The sequence below is a fragment of the Schistocerca gregaria genome, chromosome 5 (assembly GCF_023897955.1).
Source record: "Schistocerca gregaria isolate iqSchGreg1 chromosome 5, iqSchGreg1.2, whole genome shotgun sequence".
NCBI classification, from domain to species: domain Eukaryota; kingdom Metazoa; phylum Arthropoda; class Insecta; order Orthoptera; family Acrididae; genus Schistocerca; species Schistocerca gregaria.
Genome location: NC_064924.1, coordinates 248,636,580 through 248,652,323, shown reverse-complemented (window position 1 = coordinate 248,652,323; position 15,744 = coordinate 248,636,580).

Here is a 15,744-nt window from a genome sequence, read left to right as displayed (position 1 = left end):
AAAACTTGTAAAACAAATCAAACAGAAGTTAATAACTAATAAAGCTATTGCAATCAAGGCAGATAAAGTTATACCCTTGTCATTGTTAGTGAAGGTGATTACGTTTCTAAGATTCTACAATTTTTTATCGCTAATGGAATAACTGAGGTTAATAAAGATCCGACTTCAAGATTTCAAACAAAAATTAAAAAGATGATTGATAATAGTGACCCTGTACTTTCACCTAAAGATAAAATAACACTTTAAAGTTATGAACCCCACGTAACCTAAGTTGAGATCACAAATCAGATTACACAAACCATATTTATCAATTCGTCCAATTGGTAATAATACCAACAATCCTTCTTGTCACCTGAACATAAAGCTTAAGCAAATCTTAAAATCCTTTTACATTTATTAAGAAAACTACAGTATTAAAACAGTTTTGAATTAACTAAATTAATTTATGATGTGGACGTTCCAAAAAACTCAAGGTTTGCATCGTTGAACATTACAAATCTTTACACGAATATACCTATTCAAGAGACTATCTCTATTATTAATGATAACTTAACGTATCACAAAATCATGAGCCCTGAAGACATAGTAGAATTCATTGAACTGTTAAGAATTACTCTAGATTTTAATTATTTTTCATTTAATAACAAGATATATATTCAGGAAGACGGTCTTGCAATGGCTAATTCCCTGGTTAGCACTGTAGCAGATATCTTCATCAATTATGCTGAAATTCAATTTTTCAAAAATAATCCAGAAATAACAAATAAAATTATATACTACAAAAGATATGTTGACGACGCATTGCTATTATATAACGGTTCTAAGGATGAAATTGATGCTTTCGCTAACAATTTAAATAATTCACATCCAAAACTTGTATTTACAGTAGAATACGAAAGTAGCAATAGTATTAATTTCCTGGACCTCACAATTGCAAACAAGAATGGAGAACATAATATTTCTATTTATAGAAAACCCAAATCGACCGACGTAATAATAAATTTAACATCATGCCATCCATTAAGATACAAAATGGCATTTTTAAAAAATATGAATACATAGGAAACTGAAATTACCTCTTCAACCTGATTCAATCCAGAAGGAAATTGATACATTAAAACAGATAGCAGTTGCTAACAATTATAATTCCAATCAGGTTGATCTGTTATATCCAAAATTACTAGAAACAAATGATGCTGTTATAAATTCCATAAAGAGATTTACAAAAACGACATACATGGGTCCTATTTCAGACAAAATAAATAAATTATTTAAGAATACAAGCGTGACAATAGCATTTAAAACCAATAACCCACTACAGATGAAACTGAAACACACAACTGGAGAATCAAATATACCAAAGTCAGGCGTTTACAAAATAATATGTAATGACTGTGAGAAACAATATATTGGCGAAACTGGCTGTAACTTTCTAACACGTTTTAAAGAACATACTACTGGTACTGCACATACCAAATCAATATTTGGACAACTTTTTGATAGATACAATCATTCTGAGGGTTGCATTTCTAACAATTTGAAGATATTACATACTGTGGCAAAAGGACTACTGCTAAATACTTTAGAAGAAATTGAAATCTTTTCGCTTCAAAAAAGTAATCCATTATCTGTTTTAAATGAACAACTTCAAACAAAGACAAAAATTTTTTGAGCTTTTCGATCATCTGCGCCAGAATGTTCTCTCTTCTGTCCTTCGTATTTTTTAATTATTAAGACTTTAAGACATATTTGAGCTTTACTTTGTATTTTTATTTCACCATACATTATTTTATGACTGTCTATCTGTTTTAGAATGTTTGATTATGTGCTTTTAGACCGCATATCGCTAATTCACATCCTTTTTTTAGGGCTCACAGTATTATAATTTTAAATTCCTTCCATTTTTAATTTTTTTTATTTCTTTATAAGACTGGCATACAATGCCTTTTGCAAATTGTCACATGTATTTTAAAAAAAGGGCAATCTACATACGAACTTAATAGACTATATTTCATAAATATGGACAATTACTTGGTATCGTATTTGTGCAGTATGTAGTATACATGTCAGCCAAAGATTACTGCAGCCTAATCATTGAAAATCGTTTCAATAAAGACATACTGCTGCTCAATAATACATCGTCCGACGTGACAGTCTTCGCCATTCCACTTTTGCAACAACTTCGTTAGAAAGACGCCAGCTGACACTTCTTTGCACTGGCGTTGGTCCTGACCATGGCAACCACTAGTTGGCCTATCGACTTTACAACAACTTCAGTGGAAAGAAGCCTGCTGCCTCATCTTTGGAACGGCGTCCATCTTCACCATGGAAACCAGTGGTTCCAAATGGTTTACTGACAGGCCTTGAGAGGGCAACCCATGTACTGCCAAACCGAAGTTCATTTATCCTACATATTTAAATATTTTTAACGCTTCTTAATTGAGAATAGCTGTTTAATAAGCTAAGTTAAGTGTGTGTTTATTTTTACTTCTTGACAATGTTCTTTTAACTAAGCAATTTTACATTGTTATTCTACTTATAATTCATTGGTTAGTGATAACATCATGCCGTCAGAAGTGGACGGAGCCTCAATTTATATAGTAAGACGTGCACTGGTTTCTCCAGTAGTGATTCTTCAGCTGAAAGGGGTTCCTACTCAATGGTAATTCATCGTTTTGTAGCTTTATAACTTTACGTATTTTCTTTAATGTATGTAAGCCTCTAATTAAAGTTTTGTATACCACTTGTAGGTCTAAAGATGACCACAGCAATGGTCGAAACCGGTCACCTTAATAAGTAAATCGTAATCAAGACTGTTTTCAATAGTAAATATTTGTAACACATTGATCACTGCCACTCCCATAATGTGTTCGAAAGTGACAGTCATTTTATTGACAAGTGATTTGGTCGGTATTTTATCGTTGTAGGAGTACATGATAAAAACGGATCAAATGAAACACGCTTGTCATAGTGTCAAACTACTGAGTGTACCTCGCCCCTCCCCCTCTTCTCCGTTCTCTAGCGGCAACTCAGGCTTATAATCTAGAATACAAACGACAAATGAAGTTGCGGAATGGTATCTTGCGATAGATAGTTCTAGAGCATCGTGCACGTTTTGATGCAAGACGACAATGGTTCTCACAGGCTCTGGTCCTGCTTCATCATGTCCCTTACGTTTTCATCAGTGAGAGATCTGGTGATTTAGCTGGCTATGGCAGGTGTTTCACACCACAACGAACAGCCATACACTGACGTGTGTCACCTTCCTGTGGAAGAAATGGCGACAGCACGGGGATAACAGCCCGTGCAATTTAGCGGGCACTGGTTATTTTACTCCCTGCAGTGACCGCGAGCTGTTACTGATGGACCCCACATCATGAAGTCTGGGACGGGACCCGTGAGTCATAGGTGAAGGTACTCGGGAATAGCATCTTACCTGGTATATGCCATAAAGGTGTACGTCCATCACTTCCATACAGACAGAACCTACTCTCATCATTCTCAACAGCCGAGCCGCATTCCACTCTCCAGTCGGTTCTTTCAAAACAGCAGAGAAGCCATGCTTGGTGGTGTCATGAATTCACTGGTTGCCTGGCCAGATGCACTCGTGACCTTAGTTCTCTTGCAAGCAGACGGTTTCCACTGGCCCTTGGTGTCATTCCTAATGACCCCTGATGACACAGCAGGTGTAACATGTGCCCGATTTTCGTCTCTGTATGATGTTTGATAGACCACCCCTCCTAGAATAATGTATCGCTCGTCATGGCTACTTGCATTACCTAGACATATGCTCCACAGACCACTGCTGAATACAGCAACACACCATCGATACACTGTGCCCAACATGTGCAGCAATCCTTCAATATGTCCAACCGGCTTCTTGCTAGCCCGCAATGAGACCCCGTTCAAATTCCTGAAGCTACTCAGCAGGAGTACGTAGTCATTGGTGAGGTATAGTTGTGCCCTAGAATGAATGTTGCAAACAACATCCAGCTCTAAACTCAACGCTGGTATTTAATGCAGAGTGAAAAACAGCGGAGAGGGGTGGATGATTGGGACGGGGGGGGGGGGGGGGGAGCACATACAGGGCTCCTTAGTGCCATCTGATCGGATCGCCAATGACCCGTCAGTGTGCACGTGCTATACCAAGGTGACACTCAACACAGTCCTTGAGGGTGTGACACTTCTTTTTTTCTGCAGTGTATGTGGTCATATCACTCGGTAGTCTCCTTTTGGTTGACAAAGTAAGAACTCCAGAACGTGCTAAAGTACAGTAGCAGCAAACCTGGAAAACATTGAGGCAGTGCTGTCATCTTTTATATGTGGTTGTCAAAGTCGTAATGGCGCTGCGTCAGGCTTTGCAAAGAACGGAGTTTGTGATGGACACTACCGCCGACGGTAAAATATCTGACCTGTCTCATTTTATATCGTTTATCCCCTGATTTGTTTATTAGCATGGCTAACCATAGCTGGCTTATAACAGCTAATTCTCGGATTCCGATGCATTTGGGTACCTCGAATTTTGTATTTGTAGGACAGAAACGCCTGGTGCTCTGCTGAGTCAGCCACGTGAGGACAAACGAGGTTCAGTGCTTTCTGTTAGAGCTTGGAGCTCTGGTTCTTTCCCAACACAGCTACAATTTACAACTACAATACCGATCGTTTCTACAACCATCTTACTGTGTTTTTCTTGCCCCCCCCCCCCCCCCCTTTTAGGTGGACGCCCTTTCTGTGGTTTCTTGAGACCCTCTAACCTAAAAATATTCGCATTTTCTAATATCTGTGACTTTACTATCAAGATGTGGCTTTACTGTCACATTTTGTTTTGCAATATTTTAACATTTTCTATGCCTGCTTCACAGTTAATTTAGTGAGGATGCCGGAACAGCGTGTTTGGAAAGACAGCCTTGCTGCGTTGGTGTGGCGTGACGCTGGAGACATCTCTACGGTTTCTTTTGATAGCAGAAGGCAGTCTGTGAATCTCATTGGATTAAGACGGCCTCCTCTGGGGATACAGGCAGACAGAAGTTGAAAGTGACCTGCTCCACATCCACTGAATGGCAGGCATGCGCCTGCTCTCCCTGTGGTCAGTGAACGCCGTGGCCTCCTGAACGCCCCTAAAGAATAATTTAGCACGACATTTTTGCTTTTTTCTACACACTTCGAAGAGTCAGTTGACGTAGTACCGTCATTCCTGCATGAGAGAGTCAGTAGTGTTCCCACTAACAAAATTTTTTATGATAATACTGTAGTATAAAGCTCTGGACTGTTCTTGGCACATACGTTTGACCAATCATAAAGCCACCGGTTCAGGCCCCGATACCAACTTCATAAAATGTGCATCTTGTTCACAAAATCGGGAAGATACGTGTGTTTTCCCTGATATTTCATGAATTTAGCAAATATTCACGTCTGTAACGTTTGCCATAGCATGGACTCGTCTGCTCTTTAGATAGTTTTTTGAGTGTGTAAAGGTGGGTTCTGTGAACTTTGATTCTGGGTATTCCGATCCAAGCCACTGTAGAAAAGGTCTTATCTCCTACTGCCATCTGGTGGTGATCAACGCATGCTGGCTGATTAGGGGAACTTGAGTGTTGCAATTGAGGTAACGCAATTCATATTTGTGCAGATAGTTACTTGCTTACTTATTCACAAAAATTTTGTGGTTTATTGTTCCTATTTTTATTTCTCGGACCGCTACAAGAAGCAGATCTTCTTGCACTTCCTACTGTGCTACGGAATTTCAATTACTCAAATTAAACTCGGAAAGTGAGTAAATAGTGACAGTTATTAAAACACTAATGTTACACTTACCCAGTACGCCACCCGCTCCTTCCGCCTCCATGATTTCTACCTCACCATTTATGGCCGTCCTTTTCACCTACCCTCAAATACCTTGGGCTCACATTTGACCGCCACCTCACCTGGACTGCCCATCTCCTTACCATCCCAAACAAAGCTCACAACCACCTCCGCCTCCTGAAACTACTGTCCGGCTGGACGTGGGGTCTCCATCCTTCCACCATTCTACACACCTACAAGTCCTTGATCCGCCCCATCCTCTGTTATGCCAACGTAGCTTCGATTTCCGCACACCTCCCTGGTTCTATAAAGCCCTCCAAATCCTCGAACGCCATGCGCTCCGCCTCTCCTTCCGCATCCGCCTTCCATCCCCCACGCGCATCCTCTACGCTCATCCCTTTCCCCCACCTTCTCCTTTTCCTTGAACAGATCCGTACACTATATATTGTCTGCTGCCTTGATCCCCCTCACCCCCTGGTGTCTCCCTTCCTCTCCACCCCCAACCAGTTGCTGCGCCTTTATTGTTGTGTCCCACCCTCTCTCCATCTCCACACCCTTCATCTCCTTTCCCAACCCAACTTCCACCATCTACTCCTACTGAGCTTCGCCCTGATATCTACCCTTCCTACCAACTCTAATCCCATCTTCCTCCCTCCTCCTCAGGGCTCCCTCTCCTCCCCCTACCTTCTCCTGAGCGGCTTTCCCCTCCTACTCCCCCTCCTTCTCTTGTGCCTCCTTCAGTGTCTCTGCACTCTCTCCTGCCCTAGCTTCCCCGTTCATCTCCCGCCCCTTGTGTCTCCTGCCTCTTTGTTTACTCACTGATGCCCCTCCTCTCTTCATCCCGCCGCTTCCCCTGCTGCCCCTTGCTCTCCCCTCCTTTTCCATCATCTCTGCCCTTTCCCTCGGCAGGTCCCGCCTGGCAGTTTTACTCTTCGCCATGTGTGCTCCAAGTGGGTTTTAAGTGTGTTGTTCCGGAGTCTTTTTACTACTGTGGCAGACTTTTAGAGTGTGTATGTCCTTTCAGTGTCTTCACTGAGTTTTGAAGAATCGCCAACTGTGTTTTTTAACTTTCTGGTGACTTTTTTTAACTGTCTCCGTGTTAGTCTATATTTTTTACATTCATTTTCCCCCATTATTCTGTTTTAAGTTCCCCTTTGTCACCGTATGTATGTAATATTTTATTCTTATTTTAAGTTGTCCTGTCACTCGGCTGAAGAGTGGACGATTGTGCCGCTGATAGCCCTCCCCTGCCCATATGGGGCAGGGGAATGAAATCACAATAAAGGAAAAAAAAATCTTACCCAGTATGTTATCAACTTCATCGTAACAAAATCTCAATAGAAAAGAATGCTATTAACCCAGATAGTCCTGAATTATTTGTTTTTCAAAACTGATTTTTATCTTTTCTACATTCATTCACAAGGTTGTAAGAAAGAAAGTAAAAATAATTATGAATATTTATTTTTATTTAGTATTTCCAAAAATGGGTGTCCTTCCAGAAGGACGTCAGGAGAATAAGGGAACATATTTTTAAAGTATATGACATTGCACAATTAACTTGTTTTGGTTTTTATAGTTTCAAGTAAACATAAATAAATTTGATTTATGGGCTAAAACAGCTAATAAATACAAAAACAAAGAAAATAACCCATACACATATTTTATGCACTAGTATGATCAGACAAAAAGCAACAAACATCAAGTGGTTCGGCATATTTTACGCACATAGTAGTAATTTTTTTGTGGCAACTTTGACATTTCAGCTGCTTCATCTTTTTTTTTTTTTTTGTTATTTCGTCCGTTGGTAATTCAGCAACATAATGTTCTCTTCCATCAAATCTAGAATCTAGTTTTGCCCTCTTACTATGACGTCCTCTGCTGGTAGTGACTCTTTTGTTACTTTCAAGAATTGCACTGACAATTGGACGACGAAATGTCAGATGATCTATGGGTTCTTCGTTGTGCTTTTAAAGATCCCAGGCATTTTGCTCTGCAATGTCTATAAAATGTGCAATGATCGAGAAATACCATCTTTTCCATTTTATAGAGCATGTATATAGGGGTACATTTTGGTCAGCTCGATCTGTGCCTCCCATATGAGTATTGTAGGAGTGTAATAAGTTAGGTTGAGGCACGCTAATCCTTTTCTTTTGTTCCCTGGAAAATCTTGCTACAGAGCATAGTGGTTGCACTCTGTCAAACAGAGTACAGTTCTTAACTCTGTTTCCTCTTATTGTTCCTGTTGCTTTCACACTCCTCTCTTTTATATCATGTAGTAGTTCAACACTGGTAAAGAGGTTATCAAAGTATATTCGATATGGAACATGTGGAAGTAACTGGTCAACATAAGTCATAACCACACTGTACCCCATACCTTTCGTTTCATAATCCTTCCTACACGTGCCAGCTCCTTGGTAGGGCTCGAGCCAAATAATATATCCACCACTTCTGCCTCCACACCAAAATTTGAATCAGCATCAAATTGGTTCCCTTTTATGAATTGTTTGCACCCGTGACTTCCGAAGTATGGGACCATCGATTCATCCACAGAATGATTCCGCACGTGAGGCGCAAATTGTTTGAATCTATCATTTAGCATACACAGTAATGGGCGGATTTTCCCAAAACGGTCTGATTTATCTGAATTGTCATTATTGGATACATGCAAATTGGAAAATATAAAGTCAAATTGATCTCTTGACATGGCATTTGTTAAGAGATCGTTGTGACTGTCTTTACCTGATTGCTAGTACATCTTTCTGCGTGTCTGCATTACATATCCACTTAGCAGAAGTATTGCAATAAACACCAACATCTCATCTTCTGAACAATCACCTAGTCTATTTCTCTCGGCTGGGTACTGATTTGTGTAAGTGACCATCATTTGAAGCACTTTGTTATCAAAAAACTGTTGGGAATATTCAAGCGATGTTCACCCTTTCTTCATTGCAACTGTGAATATTAGAATCCATACAGGCGCTGGATTAACTATATCACCACTTTTCCAGTTAAATTTCTAGAGGTTTAGAACTTTATTCTTTGATAGCCTTGCTGGTTTGTTTGTGTTGCTGTTGTTATTGTTGCTGTTTTTGTATTGCTGGAGGATCCTGGAACAACATCAGAGGTAAAGGATTGTTTCCTTGTTGCATTCACAGCATTACCATTGGTAGAAATAGCCAAATCACAAGGCGCAGTAGCATTGAGCTGACTGGCAGGTAATTTATCTACACTTGGATTTTCTTCAGCACCTGAATCTTCATCTGTTACGTCATCAATTTAATTTACAGGAGGGTGTAATGTTACATTCACACGAGTATTAGGTATTTCCTCATCTTTTGACTCTAATATGTCCAAAAGTTCCATCAGTGTATATCGTTTTCTTTGAATACAAAATGACATCATATTACCCTGACATCCTTCTGGAAGGACGGTTGAAAACGTTATGGAATTACAACTGACGAAAAGTTTCAATCATAATATGAACCTTTAAATAATATAGGTTAATTCTTTAAGATATTATATGACAAGTTTCAGAATTATTGACGCAATATGAAAGAAAAAATACACACCCATCGATGACAAGGTCAGTCACTTCGTCCATGGAAAAATCGACCCCATCTTCAAGACACAGTTTCTCACTCACTATGAACGACAGCGTCAAACTGTTGCAGCGCGCAACTGACTCTGCCTGCTTCATATAACAATGCGTCACAGTGTGTTGCAACAATGCTTTATTCGCAAAAATAAATAATTTCAACAGTGAGTGACGCCGTCCTTCCAGAAGGATGTCAGGGTTATCTGGGTTCTGGATCAGGGACTGTTTATGAGCAATAAGGCGTTAGAATAAGGCAAAGCTCGCTATGCTTCAAGTCCAGTTACGTTCTAAACCAACCCCACACGAATTCCCTAAAGCTTATCTCCTGATATACACACATCTAAAAAAGTTTCGCATCACCTCGGTTCCCAGAACTCCTGAAGCTAGACGTTGACTGTGGATATTGTATCACAGACACAGTCTCTTTGACTGGTTATAGATGTCACTAAATCCGCCCAAAGTTGTGAACAACCATGCATGATCAGCACCTATTAGGCGGAGGGGGGTCCGACAGTCGATCAGTTCGAGTCATTCCATCAGGAAAGAGATACACTGTGCGTGTTGTAAGTAGTTCAACCATGCCTAGATGGTCAACACCGCGGTTCGATCTCGTCCGCATTGTTACTTTGTGCCAGGAAGAGCTCTCAACAAGGGAAGTGTCCAGGTATCTCAGATGAACCAGAGCGACGTTGTTCGGAGATGGAGGAGATACATACAGACAGGAACTGTTTATGACATGCCTCGCTCAGACCACACAAGGGCTATTACTGCGGTGGATGACTGCTACCTACGGATTATGGCTCGGAGGAACCCTGACACCAACGGCACCATGTTGAATAACGTTTTAACAGTGTGCAGTAGGTTGCATGATGCGCATCTTCACTCCCGACGTCCATGGTGACGTCCATCTTTGCAACCACGGCGCCATGCAGCGCGGTACAGATGGGCCAAACAACATGCCGAGTGGACTGCTCAGGATTGACATCACGTTCTCTTCACCGATTAGTGTCGCATATGCCTACAACCAGACAATTGTCGGAGACGTGTTTGGAGGTAACCCGGTCAGGTAGAATGCCTTAGACACACTGCCCAGCGAGTGCAGCAAGATGGGAGGTTCCCTGCTGTTTTGGGGGGTGGGGGAATTACGTGGGGCCGACGTACGTCGGTGGTGGTCATGAAGGCGCGGTAACGGCTGTACAATACTTGGATGCCATCCTCTGACCTATAGTGCCTACCATATCGGCAGCATATTGGTGAGGCATTTGTCTTCATGGACGACAATTCTCGTCCCCATCGTGCACATCTTGTGAATGAATTCCTTCAGGAGAACGACATCGCTCGACTAGAGTTGCCAGCATGTTCTACTGAATTGAGACCTATCGAACATGCCTAGTATGGACTGGAAAGGGCTGTTGGGATAGACTGGAAAGCGCTGTTTATGGACGACGTGACCCATCAACCACTCTGAGGGATCTACACCGAATCACCGTTGAGGCGTCGGACAATCTCCACCAACAGTGCCTTGATGAACTTGTGGATAGCATACCACGTCAAATACAGGCATGAATAAATGCAAGATGCCTGCTACTTGGTATTAGAAGTACCGGTGTGTACTGCAATCTGGACCACTAACTCTGAAGGTCTCGCTGTGTAGTGGTACAACATACAATGTGTGGCTTCCATTAGCAATAAATATGGCGGAAATGATGTTTATGTTGATCTCTATCCCAAAAATCTGTACATCATCCGGAACTCCCGGAACCGAGGTGATGCAAAACTTTTTTTGATATGTGTAAATGACATCCAACGTTTCAGAGGAATAATAAACCAGTAATACTAACGGGACATGTATGGCTAAAAAATGAGAGCAATTCTGAATTATTCAAACAAATATTGTAACTTCTCATTTACTCCAAGTCGTCCTATATCCACACATCTCTGTATTATAACTTTCTACTGAGAATCCCTGCACTTTTCGTTGAAAATTTTAGCTTAGATTCAGTAATAAAAATACTAAAACATTAAACCCACAATAGTACTACACTCTAATTAATTCATTAATAAACTGAAAAACACATTAATAGAAGAAACAAGGAACACTAAGATACAAAAGAAATATTTACGTAACTTGCAAAGATCACCGAAAGGGCTCATGCAATTGCAAAAAATGGCTCTGAGCACTATGGGACTTAACTTCTGAGGTCATCAGTCCCATAGAACTTAGAAGTACTTTACCTAACTAAGCTAAGGACGTCACACACATCCATGCCCGAGGCAGGATTCGAACCTGCGACCGCTGCGGTCGTGCGATTCCAGACTGTAGAGCCTAGAACCGCTCGGCCACCCCCGCCAGCTCATGCAATTGCATCGTCTGTCACCTGTGCGGTACATTTCCACGCATCTAACCGCCAAACAGATAATAGGTACTTACTGTACCTATGATTCATCTCAAATAGAAATACTATACGCTACAATTCCTGCTATCCAGAAAGATACGGAAAAATTCGCGTGACGTCTGATGAAACATTCCTGTGAACTGTATACTCGCACCACAGCATATGCACTAACGCAACACACAAACATACATCAACGTCTGTGTTCGCAGCCTGTGGTTTAGATGTTAGCGTTGCTGCTTCTGGATCACGGGGTCCCGGCTTCCATTCCCGGATTGGTTGGTTATTTTTTCTTCTCGGGGATTGGGTGCTTGTGTTGTCCTTATCATTTCATCATCATCACATCATTCGTGACAGTGGCTAGATTGGACTGTGTAAAAACTGGAACTTTGTACGAGCGCTGATGATCTTGCAGTTGAGCGTCCCACAAACCAAAGATCATCATCATCATCTACGTCTGTTCTTACCTGAGTTCTATATAGCTTGGAGAGCCACAGGCAAAGAGCGACTCTACCAGGCATGAACTTCCGGCAATACACAGTGACAACAAGCAATGAAGGATGTCAGTTCAGAGCAGCAAATTCCATACGGAATTACTCTGAAGCCCCACCACGTAACAGTCCCTTGACTTGGTCCAAACGTACCACAGAACAGGAAGCTGCTCCAATCTACCACGTTCTATGAAAAGAAACATACCATCATGGTCATTCTATACGGGTCTCATTCCTCTCTGACAGCAGACTCAAAGTCTCCACAGACTTAACCACAGTAATCACTGCAAGTTTCAGCGTCAGTCAGAGTAGCGACTGCCTTAGCCCTGCTTGTTACACGCATGTTCGGTTTCGGACTGACCCACAAACATACCGTAGTTGCCTGTTGTCGCTCCGTGATACCCCGTGTCACAACCATCCTCATTGACGCCGCCGTTTTCGCAACGATGCACGACAAGCACCCCACCGACCGCCACGAACCTATCGATATCCAAAGACGTGCCAACCGGCACACTACATACAATCTTCCATACTTTTTGGTGCCTCTCCACTTTGTTGTCGTCATTTCGTAATTAGATTTGAGCCGTATAGAACTTTGGCCTCTGTTAATTTCATTGTGAAACGAATAAATAGCTGTTAATCGCAAGTTTGACTAACATTTCTAGATTATTTAACTTGTCCTACAATTTGTTCTGCCTAGCCAAACCAGGGAAAATAAGATATAGCCTGTTGTGTACAATATTGATTCATTTGACTGTGGTGGAGTTGTTCCAGTGTAGAATGGTAAACTAAAATGACAATTTGCTTTTTATTTTCCGTAGTCAGTAACTTTGCACTAGCTCATCTTGAATCAGTGTGATTTGGTTTTAAGTACTATCTTGCGACAACAACGAGAATTACTTTCGCTCTTCTTGTATTACTACAGAATAGTTTCATTAATCATGGGCGAGAACTTGCACATTACTGGAGGAAACGAAAACACAATGATTATTTTGTGTAGAAGCTGTGGGACTGCAGATATAACCATATTGAAGTGCAGACAATGGTAGAACCAGCTTAAGAGCGGAAGTATTTGAATGTCTGACAATAAAAATATATAGAACAACAAAAACGAGAAACGTAAAATGGTACGAGATGTCTGGATTTCTCGGAAAATAGGCACAACTTATAGTGAAAGACGTGTGGTATCCAATACTTATACCAACAAAGCGGGAGTAAGAAACTGGTAAACCAAAAGTTAAGTGTTCCTATGAAAAGGGGGTAAGGCAAGGACGCAGTCTTACTATCCTCTTTTTTCATCCTGGATATGGAATAGGCAGTGACAAAAATAATTAAAGGCGCACTAGTCAAATCAAAATTAAAGGCGAAAGGGTATGAATGATAAGGTTCCTAATAAGAGTTTTGTCCTCAGTGAAAATGAGAAAGAATCACCATGAAATTAACAGTCTATTGAGCGCGGATACAGTCTGAGAGTAAAGCAAAGAAAGACGAATGTAATTATGCGAAGTTAAAAAGAGCTAAGCACTAAACACCAAAACTGGTGAACACGAAGTAAACGAAATGAAGGGATTCAGCTACCTTGGAAGCTAAACTGTGTAGCTCGGGTGAAGTAAAGAAGGTATATGAAGGAGATTAACTCAGACAAAGAGAGCATTCTTCGCTAAATGAAGCCTTCTACTATCAAACACTGGACTTGAGAACCAAATTTCTGAGAATGGACGTATACAATACAAAGCCGTATGGGAGACAATAATCTCCAGGGAAAATACAGAGAAAAGAATCCTTGGCGATGTGATGTTCCAGACAGATGCCGAAAATGTTGCTGCCTGATGAGACAAGAAATGAGAAACACCGCATCAGAATCAGCGTGGGAAAAAAACGACTAGAAGAAGAAACGCTATGACAAGATATATTTCTGTGGCAAGATAGTGAGCCGAAAAGGCACAAACTATGGGGGATGACAGAGATAGGACCATATCCAACAAACAAACGGTTACGTTGATTGCAACAAAACTGATGACGTAAAACAAAATTAAAAAAAGAGATGGGCCAATGTTTTGTTAAACGATCTGTAAAAAAGTAAGAAAGGAAACTGCATTAGAGAAACATTTGGCGCGCCTTTGAATTATTTTGGAAATAATGCGCAGTAGCTGAGGTGCCTGTTCGTTACTGACGTAAGCGATCACTGCCTGAAATTCCACCACACGGATCTCCTCTAGTACACATGAACACTCTAATATTCTAAATTAAACATTGATATTTACAGTCTTCATTGGTAAATGCATTTGACGCGGAGTTTAAATTTACATTGTAATTTCCTACACTTAGCTAACAGTAGCTGTTCATGAAATATTTAAATCTTTTCTCATCTCACTTATTAAGTTTTCCTTCATTACCCTGATTACTCTCAAGCAATTAAAAATTTGTTTCCAAATTAGACTTTAAGCTGTTCGGTGTGGTATTCCATCTGTTGATTTCCCACTCTTGGTTGGGCTATGTAAATTCGGAGAGTAATCCTCTTAGTAATTAACCCTCAAAACACTAATTGAGTTTCTCCTAATTACCCAGATAACTGTCAAGGAATTAAATTTTTTTAAAACTAGATTTCACAGTGGTTAATTTCATATTCCATTTGTCCTTTCCTCACCCTTCATTTGGCTATAAAAAATGGAACCAAACCTTTCAGTGAAATCACTTTATCTGTTTTCCTTAATGAATTTAGTTTCAAACAATTACATCTTATTTTGCAAAACTAGATCTCACGCTGGTCAATTAGAGGCCCCATTTACTCATTTACATTCCTTCTTTCGCTAAGAAAATTCGTGTAAAAATCCACTGTGTAATTTAATCCCCTGTGTAATTTCTATGGAGTCTTTATATCCCCTCCGCCCGAATATTTGACAAAAAGAAAAAGCACTGAGAGAACCTTGTATGAAAATAACCAATAATATATTGTACTTATTTAGAGGAAGAATTCATATGCACTCAGGTACTTCTTGCTCTGATGAATGTTGAGAGAAGAAGAACATTGGATTTCCTGTCACAAGAACTGCTGCTCGTTTTACCTTACATGAGCAGCATTTAGCGTGATGTACATCATATAACTGCTTATTTTGTTTGAACTGATTTAATAATGGCGAAGTACTTTGTCAGAAAAGTTTTGAACTGATTTCTTTATAAAAATTAAATACAAAAATATATTTACGATAGTGACTCCGTCTACAAATTCGTACAAATAATCTCACTTACAATGAACGGTGTGGCTTCTTAAAGGAGGTACACACTTCGGGATTTAATTTCCCAGTGTGAAATGAAGACTGCTCTGGACCGATACCACGGTGGGATGCGAATTCCCGTTATGGTGGGGGAACAGAGGTCTCTCGTCTAGAGACTGTGGTACACGTGGCGGGGCTTTGTTATTGCACGTGCACATAACCTTAGCACAATCGTGGTCTCCCAACTG